The following is a 14,142-nucleotide window of genomic DNA, read 5'->3' on the forward strand; positions in this document are numbered from 1 at the left end:
GATAAGTTTTTCACCACTGGACTACCCCTTTAAGGACAGGGTTTTTTTCCGTTATTGCATTTTAGTTTTTTGCTCCTTGCCTTTAAAAAATCATAACTCTTTCAATTTTGCACCTAAAAATCCATATGATTGCTTATTTTTTGCGCCACCAATTCTAATTTGTAATGACGTCAGTCATTTTGCCCAAAAATCGACGGTGAAACGGAAAAAAAAATCATTGTGCGACAAAATTGAAAAAAAAAAACGCTGTTTTGTAACTTTTGGGGGCTTCCGTTTCTACGTAGTAAATTTTTCGGTTAACATGACACCTTATATTTATTCTGTAGGTCCATACGATTAAAATGATACCCTACTTACATAGGTTTGATTTTGTTGTACTTCTGGAAAAAATCATAACTACATGCAGGAAAATTAATACGTTTAAAATTGTCATTTTCTGACCCCTATAACTTTTTTATTTTTCCGTGTATGGGGTGGTATGAGGGCTCATTTTTTGCGCCGTGATCTTAAGTTTTTAACGGTACAATTTTTGCATTGATAGGACTTATTGATCGCTTTTTATTCATTTTTAAATGATATAAAAAGTGACCAAAAATGCACTATTTTGGACTCTGGAATTTTTTTGGGCGCACGCCATTGACCGAGCGGTTTAATTAATTATATATTTTTATAATTCGGACATTTCCACACGCGGCGATACCATATATGTTTATTTTAATTTTTATTTACACTGTGTTTTTTTTTATGGGAAAAGGGGGGTGATTCAAACTTTTAATAGGGGAGGGGTTAAATGATATTCATTCACTTTTTTTTCACTTTTTTTTTGCAGTGTTATAGCTCCCATAGGGACCTATAACACTGCACACACTGATCTTTATCATTGATCACTGGTTTCTCATAGGAAACCAGTGATCGATGATTCTGCCGCATGACTTCTCATGCCTGGATCTCAGGCACTGAGCAGTCATTCGGCGATCGGACAGCGAGGAGGCAGGTATGGGCCCTCCCGCTGTCCTGTAAGCTGTTCAGGATGCCGCGATTTCGTCGCGGCTATCCCGAACAGCCCACTGAGTTAACCGGCATGGTTTCACTTTCGGCATTGCGCGCTATTAGCGGCGGGTCACGGCTTCACTATGAAGCCGGGCCCGCCATGATATGATGCGGGGTTAACGTATAACCCCGCGTTATATCACGGGAGCAGGACCAAGGACGTACAGGTGTTCTGAAGTTTTCATTGGTACCATTTATATATTTATTGGATTTTTTGACCGCTTTTTACTCATTTTTTCATGATATAAAAAGTGACCAAAAATATGCTATTTTAGACTTTGGAATTTTTTTTGCATGTACGCCATTGACTGTGCAGTTTAATTAATGACATATTTTTATATTTCTGAAATTTCTGCACGCAGCAATACCACATATGTTTATTTTTATTTACACTGTTTTTTTAAATGGGAAAAGGGGGGTGATTCTTACTTTCATTAGGGAAGGGGTTAAGTGATCTTAATTAACTTTTTTTCACACTTTTTTTTTGCAGTGTAATAGCCCCCCCCCCCCTCTCCCCAGTGGCTATTACACTACACATACCGAACTCATACACAGATCATTGCCGTGCATTGACACAGCAAAGATCAGTGTTATCAACGGTTGATTACTCAAGCCTGGATTCAGGCTTAGAGCAATCAATCGCCGATTGGACGTGAGGGAGGCAGGTAAGGGGACCTCCGCTCGCATTCTAGCTGATCGGGACATCGCGATTTCACCGCGATGGTCCCGATCAGCCCGACTGAGCTGCCAGGAAGCTTTTACTATCATTTTAGACGTGGTGATCAACTTTGAATGCCGTGTCTAAAAGGTTAATAGCGCACAGCACAACCAACGGTGCCGCACGCTATTTGCCCACGGTCCCGGATGTAATTAGCCACAGGGACCGACCCGGTGTGACGCTGGGTCACAGCGTGACCACGTGTTATATACTGGGACTGGGTGCAGGGCGTACAGGTACGCCCTGCGTCCTTAAGAGGTTAAGGGTTAAAGGAGGTTAAAGGATCACCAGAGCAGCAGGGCCTAGCACAGGCACCTAAAGCAATGTTTGCCTGACGGGACGCACTCCAGTAATGGGAAACCACATTGGCGCATAAGTTGTGTTGAGTCTTGGGCTGGTTTCACTGAGCCAAATGTTGGACATATGTAAACTTAGCCTTGGACTAGGAATACAGTGACTTGTGGCTATACAACATGACGTTGCTATGTCACGTGGCTACATATCAGCCGAATGTAATTGTGGTTGTGTTGCATCCTTTTAATGGTAATGCCACCATGGCACAACAGTGAACATTAATCCAAACCTGGAATTCCTGTGCAACTACATTCAATATCATTTGTTACAGTTTCAGAAGTACAAGATTGTGATCTAATTTCATGTGGCTGCGATGACAGTGTAGCCCTCGCCCTATGCCCCTTACTCTGCATGTACTAAATGGTGAGCTAGAACAAAACATTAAAATGTAAAATATATACTGTAAAATAGGTACTGAAAAATTTATGGTAAGCATAGATTTAAGGTAACCTTGAAATCTTAAAATGGAAATTCATCTACTTAAAAACCAATTAAAACTGACCTCCAAAGTGCACCTTAGAAACAATTCCCCTGAATGACAAAGATCATGCAAGAGGAAATATCCATGTAGAGGTATTTCTAGTAAGTGAAGACCTTGCAGCATAACAGAAAAGGATTATTATTTGCTTTTACATTCTTAACATGTGAAGGTCATACAGTATAGCTATGTTTACATTTGTGTACACTTTATTACCCCACAGAACTCAGAGATACATGAGAATATGGCAGGTGACAACTAAGGCCACTGATTGGCTGCAGTGGTCATGTGATGATCCTTTTATAGAATTGGACAATCTATTTTGAATATTAAAGAACTTAAATCATACTTAAACCAGCAACAAGAAAAGTGATTTCTATTCTTTCTGCGGATGTCAGAATCGGGATTTCCACTGCAAAAGCATCTGTCGCGGAAAATTCGCTGTGTGCATGGTGCAGCAGAATCCCATTGAAATTAATGGCACTCTGCTGCAGCGGAATGTCCATGCTAATTTTTTCTTCGGAATTTCATGCGGATATTCCATCGTGTGAACATGACCTTATTGTGAAAATGAGTTATAAGTAATTAAATGGCCACTTTCAACAAAACTATATTTTTAAAAACAATAGAACAATAGAAAATAAGTATATCTCTAATACTATTTCATTATTTTTTTCCACAGTTTTCCTCAGAAACTGCTCCTATAAAAGTGGCTACTAGAGGTCCTCATAAAATGTCCCACACCTGTTACTATGGTCTTTTCGACGTTAGCAACATCAGCGTCTCAGTCGGAATACAGGAAGTGAGGGGGAGGCACAGAGGGCAGAGGAGAGCTGGCAGTGTGTGAGCTGCTGTGATTGGCTGAGAGGAGGCCACACCCCCTCACAACTCTCCAGCTCTCAGCAACATCCAGTGAGAGAAGGAGAATGATTCAGTGCACTGCTCCGTCCACAGCATAGAGGAGAAGGAGCAGAATTGTGACAGCATGTTCAGTCTTATACAGCAGTAGTAAGGAGATGGGGAGGGGGTTTGTTACAATGTTCCACATTACTATATAAAGTGCCATTCTGTGCTAATAGCATCCAATAAGTTGTTTGTCACAAATCTATTTTACTAAAATTAGATATAATAGACACATTGGACAAACAATAATAAGAGGTCAAGATTATTATTTTTTACATTAAAAAACACTTAGGGACCAAGGGTGTACAGGTACGCCCTGAAGCCCTGGTACTTAACCCCTTAAGAACTGAGCCCTTTTTCACCTTAAGGACTCGGCCATTTTTTGCAATTCTGACCACTGTCACTTTAAACATTAATAACTCTGGAATGCTTTCAGTTATCATTCTGATTCCGAGATTGTTTTTTTGTGACATATTCTACTTTAACATAGTGGTAAAATTTTGTGGTAACTTGCATCCTTTCTTGGTGAAAAATCCCCAAATTTGATGAAAAATTTGAAAATTTTGCATTTTTTTTTTACTTTGAAGCTCTCTGCTTGTAAGGAAAATGGATATTCCCAAAAAATGTTTATGTTTGCATCATAAAATTGAAGTTTTTTTTACTTCTGGAAGACACCAGAGGGCTTCAAAGTTCAGCAGCAATTTTCCAATTTTTCACAAAATTTTGAAATTCGCATTTTTCAGGGACCAGTTCAGGTTTGAAGTAGATTTGAAGGGTCTTCATATTAGAAATACCCCACAAATGACCCCATTATAAAAACAGCACCCCCCAAAGTATTCAAAATGACATTCAGTCAGCGTTTTAACCCTTTAGGTGTTTCACAGGAATAGCAGCAAAGTGAAGGAGAAAATTCGCAATCTTAATTTTTTACACTCGTATGTTCTTGTAGACCCAATTTTAGAATTTTTGCAAGGGGTAAAAAGGAGAAAATGTTTACTTATATTTGAAACCCAATTTCTCTCGAGTAAGCACATACGTCATATGTCTATGTAAAGTGTTCGGCGGGCGCAGTAGAGGGCTCAGAAGGGAAGGAGCGACAAATGGTTTTTGGGGGGGCATGTCACCTTTAGGAAGCCCCTATGGTGCCAGAACAGGAAAAAAAACACGTGGCATACCATTTTGGAAACTAGACCCCTTGGGAAACATAAAAAGTGGTAAAGTGAACCTTAATACCCCACAGGTGATTCACGACTTTTGCATATGTAAGAAAAAAACATAATTTTTTCCTAAAATTCTTGGTTTCCTAAAAGTTTTACATTTTTAAAAAGGGTAATAGCAGGAAATACCCTCCAAAATTTGAAGCCCAATTTCTCCCGATTCAGAAATCACCCCATATGGGGGTGAAAAGTGCTATGCTGGCGCACTACAGGTCTCGGAAGAGAAGGAGTCACATTTGGCTTTTTTAAAGCAAATTTTGCTCTGGGGGCATGCTGAATTTAGGAAGCCCCTATGGTGCCTCGACAGCAAAAGAAAGGCCTAAATTGAGGCCTAAATTAGGGATTTGCATAGGGGTGGACATAGGGGTATTCTACGCCAGTGATTCCAGAACAGGGTGCCTCCAGCTGTTGTAAATCTCCCAGCATGCCTGGACAGTCAGTGGCTGTCTGGTAATACTGGGAGTAGTTGTTTTGCAACAGCTGGAGGCTCCATTTTGGAAACCGTGGCGTACCAGACGTTTTTAATTTTTATTGGGGAGGGGGGCTGTGTAGGGGTATGTGTATATGTAGTGTTTTTTACTTTTTATTTTATTGTGTGTTAGTGTAGTGTAGTGTTTTTAGGGTACAGTCACACGGGCGGGGGTTCACAGTAGTTTCTCGCTGGTAGTTTGAGCTGCAGCAGAAAATTTGCCGGAGCTCAAACTTGCAGCTGGATACTTACTGTAAACCTCCGCCCATGTGTCCCGCTCACGTGCTCCGGAAGAGGGGCGGAGCGGGTTTCGGGAGTGACACCCGCATCAGGTGCCCTGATTGGTTGGCCGGTAAACCGGCTGATGAATCAGGGCAATCGTGCGGTGGCACGAGTGCCACCTCACTCCTGCTGGCTATGGCTGTTCGGGGCCATCTCTGTCACTGGAGACCCGATTGGCCCGGAATCTGCCGCAGATCGCTGGACTGAATTGTCCAGCGATCTGGGGCCATCGCCGAAATGGGGGGTCATCATGACCCCCCTGGGCGATATGCCGTGATGCCTGCTGAATGATTTCAGCAGGCATCGGGCACCGGCTCCCCTCTGGCTAGCGGCGGGGGGCTGGGATTTGACAGGACGTACTCAAACGTCCTGAGTCCTTAAGGACTCGGAAAAGGGGCCGTTTGACTACATCCTGCGTCCTTAAGGGGTTAAAATTGTCCTTACTTTTTTATTTTTCCATATACGGGGCTGTAAAAGGGCTCATTTTTTGTGCTGTGATCTGTTTTTATTGGTGCAACTTTTTTCATGCATATATAACTTTTTGACCACTTTTATAAAAAAAAATTCTGGAGTTTATTGTGACCAAAAATCAGCAATCCAGGCTAAGCAGGCTCCATCAGTAGATTGGACCCAGGATCCACACAGAACAGCTGATTGGTGTACCAGCCACCACGCCCCCTTCCATAGACATGAATGGATGGGGCATGGTGTGACATCACGATAACAGAACCCCCAGACTTCTGTGTCCGTAACGCTGCAACGCCGGCCCGGAGTTCATTGGGAGTCATTGTTTCCAGCGGCCGGGCTCCCCGTGATCAGACATGTTATCCCCTCCTACCCTTTGGATAGGGGTTAACATGTCTAGGAGCAGAGTACCCCTGTACAATACTGTAGTTAGTTGCTTGAAGGAACTTAAGTTTTACACTGGAGAAGCCCTTTTTCCAATGGTCCCCTCCCAACCAGGGTGCCTCCAGCTGTTGCAAGACACACGGGCTGAACTTATAGCCCTCTTAATACTGTAGTTAGTTGCTTGAAGGAATTTAAGTTTTACACTGGAGTAGGGATCGACTGATTATCAGTTTGGCTGATATTATCGGCCGATAATCACGATTTTGGACATTATCGGTATCGGCAATTACCTTGACGATAAGCCGATAATGCCAGCCCCCCCCCCCCCCCCCCGCACCGCCCCCACCGCACCGCGACCGCTCCGACCCGCTGCACCGCGAAAGCCCCCCCCCGACCCGCCGCACCGCGATGCACCCCCCACCGCAACCCATTCCCGGTTTTATAATTACCTGTTCCCGGGGCCCACGCTACGGGGCCCACGCATCCCGGTTTTATAATTACCTGTTCCCGGGGCCCACACTGGCTCCTGCTGCATCCTGCGTTACACTGTGCGCAATGACGAGAGACGTGATGTGCGCGACGTGACGTCACCGTCAGTGCGCACAGTGACAGCTCAGGAGGACGCCACCAGAGCCAGATGCAGAGTGGATCCCGGGCCCCGGGAACAGGTAATTATAAAACCGGGAATGAGGGAGCAATGGGGCAGACGCTGTGCAGTGGGGGGTGCGACGCGGTGCGGTGGGTCGGGGGGACAGACGCGGTGTGGCGGGTCGGTCGTGGTGTGGTGCTGGGGGTCGGGGGTGGACGCAGTGCGACAGGGGGTCGGTCGCGGTGTGATGGGTCTGGGGGGTGGTCGTGGTGCGGCGGTGGGGGGAGCGGTGGCGGTGATAGGACTCAGGACCCCCGAACAGGCAGGGGGAGAGAAGCGGGTGGCGGCGGTGGCCTATGGCACCGCAAAAGCCACTGCAGTGCATTGATTTAAAGTGCCCGCTTTAAATCAATGATCTGCAGCGGTGTCGCGGGGGGATACATAGCCGATAACTTATACCGGAATATCGGTATAAGTTATCGGCTATCAGCCCTAACCTCCACCGATTATCGGTATCGGCCCTAAAAAAATATCGGTCGATCCCTACACTGGAGAACCCCTTTTAACCAGTGGTTCCCTCCCAACCAGGGTGCCTCCAGCTGTTGCAAAACACATGGACTGATATTTGAGCCCTAAAAAGGGCTTTTTTGGGTGCTGTCCTTAAAGCAGATGTTACACTAGTGCTTTAGGAGTAATGTGGACCCTGAATACACCACCTAGCAGCAACCTAGCTATCGCTTTCCCTATTACAGCAGGAGCAGCTTCTCTGTCCCTCCACCTTCTAAGCCTGCAGCCTGCCGAATGAAGGTAAAATGGCGTCCATGCAGTAGGTAGGAGGGTCTGGAAGGGAGGGACTGCTGCTGATTGGCTGTAATGTGTCTGCTGACTGACTCACAGGGTCAAAGTTTTTCACAATGTTAAAGTATAGGGGGCGAATCGAACTTCTCATATGTTCGCCCGTCGATGCGAACGCGAACATGCTAAGTTTGCCGGGAAATGTTCGCCGGCAGAGGAGGAGGAGAGCATATTTAAAAGAGGAGAGCATATTTAAAAGAAGAAAAACTACCACAAGAGGACATAGTTTTAAATTAGAGGGGCAAAGGTTTCTGCAGTAATATCAGGAAGTATTACTTTACTGAGAGAGTAGTTGATGCATGGAATAGCCTTCCTGCAGAAGTGGTCGCTGCAAATACAGTCAAGGAGTTTAAACATGCATGGGATAGGCATAAGGCTATTCTTCATATAAGATAGGGCCAGGGACTATTCATAGTATTCAGATTATTGGGCAGACTAGATGGGCCAAATGGTTCTTATCTGCCGACACATTCTATGTTTCTATCTCTAAAAGACTCTTTACCTTTTAATAAAATAATATTTTGATTTAAAAAAAAATGTCTATTTAGTAATGGAGAAAATCTGAATTTGTGGGGAAAAAAAAACCAAGAAGGAAACAGATATATTAGTTTTAATTTTCTACTCATGTGCTTGGATAACAAAATTAGCTTTGAGATTATTTACTTTGTGGATATGGTAGAAGTGCTTTATCTGTGACTACACTTGCCACTACTTAGTTTGCCTATTTCCACTTTGCATACTGACAGTGACTTTATCTAAATAGCTTCAAATGTATCACAGATAAGATTTTTTTTTTCTATCAGCCACATTTAGACTTCCATAGCTTGAAGTATTTAAAGTTCAGGGATGTGCTACAGTTTGTTTACTAGCAGGGGATTAATGAGACAAACACACGCAACAGTTTAGAAGTTAATAATTTAAGAGAAATTGACATTTGTGCCATGAGACAGACATCATACAAAGGATAAAGAAAACTCTTATAATATGCATAATGGGGAAAACCATTGCAAAAAATAAATAAATAAATATCTGTAGTACCATGTTAGCCAGAAAAAAAATCTATGCAACAATAGATACTTTGGTGTAAAAAAGACAATCGTATTACAGTAATACCTTGATTGACCAACTTTAAAAATTGCAGGGGTCTTTTTAACAAGCACTTACAAATGAATTAAAGGGGTAGTCCAGTGGTGAAAAACTTATCCCCTATCCTAAGGATAGGGGATAAGTTTGAGATCGCGGGGGGTCCGACAGCTGGGGCCCCCTGCGATCTCTCTGTACGGGGCCCCGGCTCTCCGCTGAGATAGCGGGTGTCGACCCCCGCACGAGGCGGCGGCCGACACGCCCCCTCAATACATCTCTATGGCAGAGCCGGAGATTGCCGAAGGCAGCGCTTCGGCTCTGCCATAGAGTTGTATTGAGGGGGCGTGTCGGCCGCCGCCTCGTGCGGAGGTCGACACGCCCCCTTCCAGCGGGCTGTCGGGGCTCCGTACAGGAGATCGCGGGGGGCCCCAGGGGTCGGACCCCCGCGATCTGCAACTTATCCCCTATCCTTAGGATAGGGGATAAGTTGCTCACCACTGAATCACCACTGGACTACTCCTTTAAGGGGAAGAATTCACCATATAAGTTTCAATTCACCAAGATATTTGTTGGTTTTGGACAAAAATATTGACCATTTATACTGACCAAATTCTGACCAAAATAAGATTTTACTTTTAAATAATTGCATAATTTTAAATAGGTGTAAAATTCCCCTGCGTCCTTAACCCCTAAAGGACTCAGCCCATTTTGGCCTTAAGGACTCAGACAATAAAATTTTTACGTTTTCATTTTTTCCTCCTCGCCTTCTAAAAATCATAACTCTTTTATATTTTCATCCACAGACTAGTATGAGGGCTTGTTTTTTGCGCGACCAGTTGTCCTTTGTAATGACATAACTCATTATATCATAAAATGTATGGCGCAACCAAAAAACACTATTTTTGTGGGGAAATGAAAACGAAAAACGCAATTTTGCTAATTCTGGAAGGTTTTGTTTTCACGCCATACAATTTATGGTAAAAATGACATGTGTTCTTTATTCTGAGGGTCAATACGATTAAAATGATACCCATTATTATATACTTTTATATTATTGTTGCGCTTAAAAAAAATCACAAACTTTTTAACCAAATTAGTACGTTTATAATCCCTTTATTTTGATGACCTCTAACTTTTTTATTTTTCCGTATAAGTGGCGGTATGGGGGCTCATATTTTGCGCCATGATCTGTACTTTTTTTTGATACCACATTTGCATATAAAAAACTTTTAATACATTTTTCATAAATTTTTTTAAATAAAATGTATTTAAAAAAGTAGGAATTTTGGACTTTTTTTTTTTCCGTTCACGCCGTTCACCGTACGGGATCATTAACATTTTATTTTAATAGTTCGGACATTTACGCACGCGGCGATACCAAATATGTCTATAAAAATGTTTTTTACGCTTTTTGGGGGTAAAATAGGAAAAAACGGACGTTTTACTTTTTTATTGGGGGAGGGGATTTTTCACTTTTTTTTTACTTTTACTTTTACATTTTTTTACATTTTTTTTTACACTTGAATAGTATCCATAGGGGACTATTCATAGCAATACCATGATTGCTAATACTGATCTGTTCTATGAATAGGACATAGAACAGATCAGTATTATCGGTCATCTCCTGCTCTGGTCTGCTCGATCACAGACCAGAGCAGGAGACGCCGGGAGCCGGACGGAGGAAGGAGAGGGGACCTCCGTCCAGCGTTCTGAATGATCGGATCCCCGCAGCAGCGCTGCGGGCGATCCGATCGTTCATTTAAATCGCGAACTGCCGCAGATGCCGGGATCTGTATTGATCCCGGCACCTGAGGGGTTAATGGCGGACGCCCGCGAGATCGCGGGCGTCGGCCATTGCCGGCGGGTCCCTGGCTGCGATCAGCAGCCGGGATAAGCCGCGCATGACACGGGCATCGCTCCGATGCCCGCGGTTATGCTTAGGACGTAAATGTACGTCCTGGTGCGTTAAGTACCACCTCACCAGGACGTACATTTACGTCCTGCGTCCTTAAGGGGTTAAAATCATTCAGAAACAAACCCCGCAGCAACAGCCTAGTATTATGAGGGTGGGAAGGGCCATGGATTTTGGCCTTTTCCACCCTAACAACACCAGCCTGTGGCTGCCCCAGGTCTGAAACAAAATTTTTGATGTTCTAGGCCTAAAAGTACCTGGATGATGCACCAACATGGCATCTTTGTCTCTGGGTACATCTGCAACATATGTGAGACAAGCTTTAGAGGGGTTTGACCTGAGACTTGGAGCTTATACCTGTAGAAGTTTCCTGAGAACAGGAACTCAAGGCCCTGTTGTTACGCCGAGCGCTCCGGGTCCCTGCTCCTCCCCGGAGCGCTCGCGGCGTTCTCCTCTCTGCAGCGCCCCGGTCAGACCCGCTGACTGGGAGCGCTGCACTGACATTCGCAATGGGGATGCGATTCGCATAGAGGGACGCGCCCGATCGGGAGTCGCATCCCAAGCCACTTACCCGTCCCTCTCCCCGGCTGTCATGTTCTGTCGCGCGCGGCTCCGCTCTCTAGGGCGCGCGCGCGCCAGCTCTCTAAGATTTAAAGGGCCAGTGCACCAGTGATTAGTGCCTGGCCCAATCAGTCTAAATTAGCTTCCACCTGCTCCCTGTCCATATAACCTCACTTCCGCTTCCCTTCCTTGCCGGATCTTGTTGCCTTGTGCCAGAGAAAGCATTTAGTGTTGTCCAAAGCCTGTGTTCCAGATCTCCTGCTATCCTCATTGACTACGAACCTTGCCACCTGTCCCGACCTTCTGCTACGTCTGACCTTGCCTCTGCCTAGTCCTTCTGTCCCACGCCTTCTCAGCAGTCAGCGAGGTTGAGCCGTTGCCGGTGGATACGACCTGGTTGCTACCGCCGCAGCAAGACCATCCCGCTTTGCGGCGGGCTCTGGTGAATACCAGTAGCAACCCTAGAACCGGTCCACCGATACGGTCCACGCCAATCCCTCGCTAACACAGAGGATCCACATCCAGCTAGCCGAATCCTAACACCTGTGAATGCTGCTCACCACAATGAATCCCTTAGCCCCTTAATCCCCAAGGATAAAGATTATGACCCATCCAAAGGTAAAACTGTACTTAAAGGGGTACTCTGTCCCTAGGCATCTCATACCCTATCCAAAGGAGTGGACCAACAAACGCAATCTTTGTGCAGACACCCTTGCATTCTGAACATTATGTTCTGAACGCTGGGTTCGAGTGGCCGTGGTCATGATGTTATTCCACACCCCTCTTGACGTCAAGCCATGCCTCTCCATCCAAGTCTATGGGAGGGGGCGTGGTGTGACGTCACAACCACGGCCACCCGAACCCAACATTCTGAACATAATGTGGGTGGAGATTGCTGGGGGGGGGGGGGGGTCCCAGCGGCCGGATCCCGCGATCATGGGATAATATATCTAGGGGCAGAGTACACCTCTAAAACTTTGGGCTGCTCACAAGACATGGCGTAAGCTCCTCACATGACTTTTGCTGCGTATTTTCTGCTGCTGATTTTCCTACCCATTGAAGTCAAGTGGTAGGAAAGTCAACTGCAAAGACTATGCAGCAAAATACACAGCAAAATACAACACGTGTGAACATATCCTAAAGAGGTTTTAAAGCTTTTTGTAACACAGCCTGTTTGTGATGATGACAGTGAGACAAAGATTTGTAATTCCACAGTATTGAATATTTGTGTTATAACATTTCACAAGGTATTTGTCATTTTCACTGCAAGAATAGTGCTTCTCTAGTCTTCTCTATTCTCTGCTTCTCTATTCTTGCCATCAAAAAAATTACAGAAGCCACAGCAGAGCTTATTGTCATGGACAGGAAAGGCATCCTACCCTTTGGCCTTTATTACACAGTGACCCAGGGGTGGATGTGACTGTAAAGATGTTCTTCACTATAATTCTCACCTCCTTGCTCACCTATCAAACTAGGCTACAAATAAGTTAGGCGCACCCCAATTAGGCACACCAGTTCACATATCGGCACAAAAAGCTCTCATTAAGGCAGATGAGATGCCACAGTCTTAAATGCACAAGCAGTCACAGGCACACACATATCTCACATTGTTTACACACTGGCATTATTAAATTTACATAGCCAGGGTAAAGTTATTATTTAAACATTTAAAGGGGTTATTTACCATAAAGTGATTTTAGTACTTACCTACCAGAACTGGGTATTTCCAGTTGGATTTTGTTCTCTAAACTACATATCCCATAGTTCCATGATTGAAAGTTTGAGGTCATTTTCCTTCCTCCCACACATCAGCCACACAACACATTGAAACACAGTGTTTTCTAACCAGGAGCCTACAGCTGTTCCAAAATTGAAGCAGGATATATTCTCTCTGATTACCTTACTAGTGATGGCAGGTCTCGACACATTGCAACCTGGGAAATCCCGAGACATGAGTAATTTTGTATGCTGTTAAAAAGAAATATTGGAGCAATAATCACAGAAGAATTGTGAGAAAACTGTCACACACAGATACGGACACTATATTATGAATTACACTAACTGCACAGCCCCTGTAGCATAGTCAAATAAAAAATAAAAAAATACAACAATATAGTGCTAAAAAGTAAAAAAAAAAAATATGCAATATCAAAATACACATAAGCTGAATAAAGTAAAGGCTAACCGTCCTCCTACTAATTTTCAATGGCAAAAGATCCACAGAGGAGGAGCAATAAAATTATAGGCATTTCTTTAAAGCTGGGTTACATCTCCTTTACTACATGGCTTCATATGCATTTTCTTTGTCAACATCTAGGCGAGCTGGGACCTACAGTATACAGAGACGCATTTGGTTTTCGTGTTAGCCTGCAAACTAATTTAATTGTTTTTATTGGAATAGGACATTTGATGTAGTCCATCATTCAGACACGTTTAATGTGGATGGGATGCACATCATTAAAGGCGTACTCCAGTGGAAAACATCTTTTTTAAATCAGCTGGTGCCAGAAAGTTAAACAGATTTGTAAATTAATGAAGAAAGCAGGTAGATGCCAGCGATTAAGAAACTTCACCTTTATTAGATCCACGTTAAAATCATCGACATGGAGAGACTTCAATAAGACAAATGATTAAAATCCCAGGAATCAGCACCAAGCATGACGCGTTTCAGGTCATGTGACCTTTCATCAGATGCATGGTGGGAAGCAGAGGGGAGAGGGAATATATCCCAGCCTCCTGATGGAACAGGTGAGTAAAAGTAACGAACCAGGGATTAACCCTATACGCTCCAAAAATGGAGGCTCCCGTCTGCTAAACATTAC

This window comes from Hyla sarda, chromosome 3, assembly GCF_029499605.1.
Source record: "Hyla sarda isolate aHylSar1 chromosome 3, aHylSar1.hap1, whole genome shotgun sequence".
NCBI classification, from domain to species: domain Eukaryota; kingdom Metazoa; phylum Chordata; class Amphibia; order Anura; family Hylidae; genus Hyla; species Hyla sarda.